This window comes from Kogia breviceps, chromosome 2 (assembly GCF_026419965.1).
Source record: "Kogia breviceps isolate mKogBre1 chromosome 2, mKogBre1 haplotype 1, whole genome shotgun sequence".
In the NCBI taxonomy this organism is placed as follows: domain Eukaryota; kingdom Metazoa; phylum Chordata; class Mammalia; order Artiodactyla; family Physeteridae; genus Kogia; species Kogia breviceps.
In genome coordinates, this window is record NC_081311.1 from 165,862,336 (window position 1) to 165,866,045 (window position 3,710).

General features: G+C 32.3%; 1 non-coding gene across 1 annotated transcript; it reads left to right on the plus strand.

Moving 5' to 3' along the window:
* Positions 1 to 248: 248 nt before the first annotated feature.
* Positions 249 to 351, plus strand: LOC131751676 (U6 spliceosomal RNA). The gene has a single exon (XR_009334247.1). It is a non-coding gene; the product is annotated as a U6 spliceosomal RNA (small nuclear RNA).
* The last annotated feature ends 3,359 nt before the right edge of the window (positions 352 to 3,710 follow it).

The window sequence follows — 3,710 nt, forward strand, 5'->3', positions numbered from 1 at the left end:
GAATTGATTTTAAGTTCTTCCAGAATGGAACTCCTTTTAAACTTCTTTCAAAATACAACTCCCTTTTTCAAAGAGGTAGAGGGGTTTCAGAAATTTTTATGCCCTTTTGGATGTTAAATAAAACTCTTAAAAAATAAAAATTTGATGAGTTGAGTAAAAAAGTTAGAAATATTAAAATCCATCAAATGTGGATGGGAAAAATTAAAGTGGTTTGTCACAATATATTTTGGGTTTGATGAATTTTAAAAATTTAGTAGGCAGCATATATACTAAAACTGGAATAGTACAGAGAAGATTATCTTGGCCTCATGCAAAGATGACAAGAAAATTAGAGAGGTGTTCCATATTTTAAGAAGTTTTTAAAAACACATGTAATAACAATGGTTTTAAGACTACTACTTGAATCCTACTTAAGAGTTTTGTTTTCTTTTGTTTTGTTTGGGAATGGATGTGATACCCATTCTGTAATGAATTTAGAGAAGTGCGTAGAAACACATGTAATAAAGATTGTTATATAGTGTTATATGCACCAAAAAAAAAAAATAGTTGGGGGAAAAATTGAAACTGTGAACTCAAATTATAAGTAGGATTACTCATCCCCACAATAGTCATAGTTTAGAACTTTCTTATCTTCTTAAGATAAGAAACCCACTTATTAAGTGGGTTTCAAGTATTCTTTTGACATGCAGATTTTTAAAACATTTTGTTCCATGGCTGATCATCAGAAAATCAGAAACATTGTGATTTTCTTTCTTAGGAGAAAATAAATATATATTCAGACACCACTTAATGTATACAAAGTGACACTGGCACCTAATCTAAGTTCCCCCAAATGGTCTTCTTCTGTTAAGAATTGCACAAGTCTATATGGTTTTAAAAACAATAATAAGTAGGTAGTTTGAAGTGTAAAATAGTACCCCCACTTTGGAGAAAGGTTTGACACTTTCTTATAAAGTTAAATATGCCCTTGTTCTCTGGTCTAGCAATTCCACCCCTAGATCTTTACCAAAAAAATAAAAACACATATCCACAAAGCTTTAGTCATAAGTGGCAAAAACTGGAAACTCAAATTCCATCAAGAGGAGAATGGACAAATTTTTTACATTCATACAGTGGAATACTATTCAGCAGTAAAAAAATATAGTAATATACACAACAACATGAATAAGTCTAACAGATGTTATGCTAAGCAAAATAAGCTGAACATAAAAGGGTACACAGTTCCATTTATATGAAGGACAATATTAGACAAAACTAAGTCAACAGTTTTAAAAATCAGAAAAGTGTTTGCCTCTGGATAAAGGGGAGGATCAACTGGAAAAAGACGTTTAGGTACTTGCTGGAATGATGGCAATATCTGTTCTTTATAGGGGTGTAGGTTAATGGGAGCTACATGCATTTATCAAATTGTACACTTTAAATGTGTGCATTTTACTATAGATTAAGTTTATATTGAAAAACAATAAACGTATATTTTTTAAAGATTTTTTTAAAATATATGTCAGGAAAATAAATCAAAAGAAGTATGGCTCCTTTTATGTACATTCCCATATCACTGTTTGTGAACTTAAGTGGTTCTAACAACAAAATGAACAGATTTAACTCTGCAACTGTGCATCATTTTTCTAACTTGTCTATTTTCCAGAAGGCAAGAGCTTGTCTTTTTTTTTTTAATTTAAATTGTTTGTAATACAGCACATAAATTGCCATTAAACATGGCAATGCAATGAGAACCTCTAGAAGAAACAGGTGGGATCACTTCCCATTTTTTTTCCTTATGACTTTGAGAATAAATCTCCCCCAAATGACACCTTTCTCCTTCAAACACTTCAGTTGTATATTTTATAACTTTTACATATGTCATTTTTACATGACAGTCACAGCTCCCACCTGGAGTTTTGCAACACTGTCCGCATGTTACTTTTTTTTTAGAATATGCATGTTTTATTCTGAATAATTTTGCATAATAAAAATGAAAGTACAAAATAATTAACACAAAATATTTTAAAAAGCTAAAATAAATCAAGAAAGGAAAAAGCAGAAATGTAATCCATGGCAGAGTCTCCAAAAGTCACAAAGAAGTTCAAAAACATCCTTCAAGTTTCACTAATGGAAAGACTTCAAGGTCAAATTGAAATCCCAATATCAAGGGTCTAAAATAATATATATACTACATACTACCTAGGCAATTAATATTGATGTTGAGGTATACAGATTCAACAATTTTTTTTTAAATTATGTAAATAGTTTCATAGCCACAGAGATTATAACTAACAAGCTGAGAAAAACTTAAAGAATACTGAGATCCCTATTAGACATTTCAAAAAAGATTGATATTTTTTATTGACTTGCACATTCATTCATTCATTTGTTTGTTCATTCTATCAACAAATATTTATTGGGCATCTATTATGTACAGGAGGTTCTAAGAGTTTGGAATATGTAGGAGACAAACAGATAAAACTGTCAACTTTTCAATATGAGATAGAATGTTTGATATTATACTAAGGGGAAAAAGGCAGGGAAACAAGATATAAAGTTAAGGGAAGAGGACTGAAATTTTTAATAAAGTAACCAGGAAAAGCCAACTGGTAAAGGTGGATTTTGAGTAAGGACCTAAAAGAAATGAAAGAGCTAGATATGCTCTGGAAAAGAGCAGCCCAGATAGCAAGAAAAGCAATGCAAAGGCCCTGAAATGGGACAACACCTGGCAAGTTTAAGAAGCTGAAAAGCAGCCCTTATAGCTGAAGCAAAGAGAAGAAGGAGAGAAAGGGAGAAGGTAAGAAAAGAAGCACTGTGAGCTAGATCAAACAGGGCTTTCCAGGCTGTTGTAAAGAGTGGTTTTTGTAAGTGCTTGGGATGGGGCCACTGAAGGTTGAAAGCAGAGGGATGACATGGTCTCACTTCCATTTTAACTAGATCCTTCTGGCTTCTCTTTAGAGGATAGAATGGGGAGGGTCAAGGGTGAAAACAGGAAAATCATTTAAGAGGCTACTGCAATAATTCAGATAGAATGAGATATAATAGTAACTTGGAACAGGGTGGAAGCAGTGGAGAGTGGAGAGAAATGGTCGAGTTTTACATATATTTTGAAAGTAGAGTTAAGATCTGTTGGCAGGTCAAATGTGGGGTGTGAGAAAAGGAGTCAAAGATGAATGTAAGGTTTTTGGACTAAGAAAATGAAAGAATATTGATTTCTCAATTTGGGTTAAGTCCTTGGCATATTAATGGAATTATACCCACTTGACAAGAGGTTTTACAGTAGGAAAAAACCTGCTACTAAGAATAAAACAAATAAAAACCCTTTCCCTATGTCTAGGAGATTTCTGAAATTCTTTGACATAAGTGTTATTCCTCTATCTCAAGTCTTTGAATTGAATTAAATGTAAACTCCACGTGTTCTTCTTGATCTTTGCTAATACATGATTTTAAAAGTAGAGGAGAATGACATCACTGTATATAAGAGGATAAAGTTATAAAAGATAGTACTTATTTGGGAGGTAGAAGTTTTAAAGGGTCCACTTCAAAACTGGGTCTAAGTATAGGTGATGATCTGAAACATAAAATACAATAATCTTTATGCAATCAAATTGTGTTGAATATATCACTGATTTGTAGTGTTCATTATTCAATAAAATTGACATGGAGGTCAATCGTTAGCTCTGAGTCAGAGAGAACTAGGTTGAAATCCAAAGTCCACTGCTTTAAGC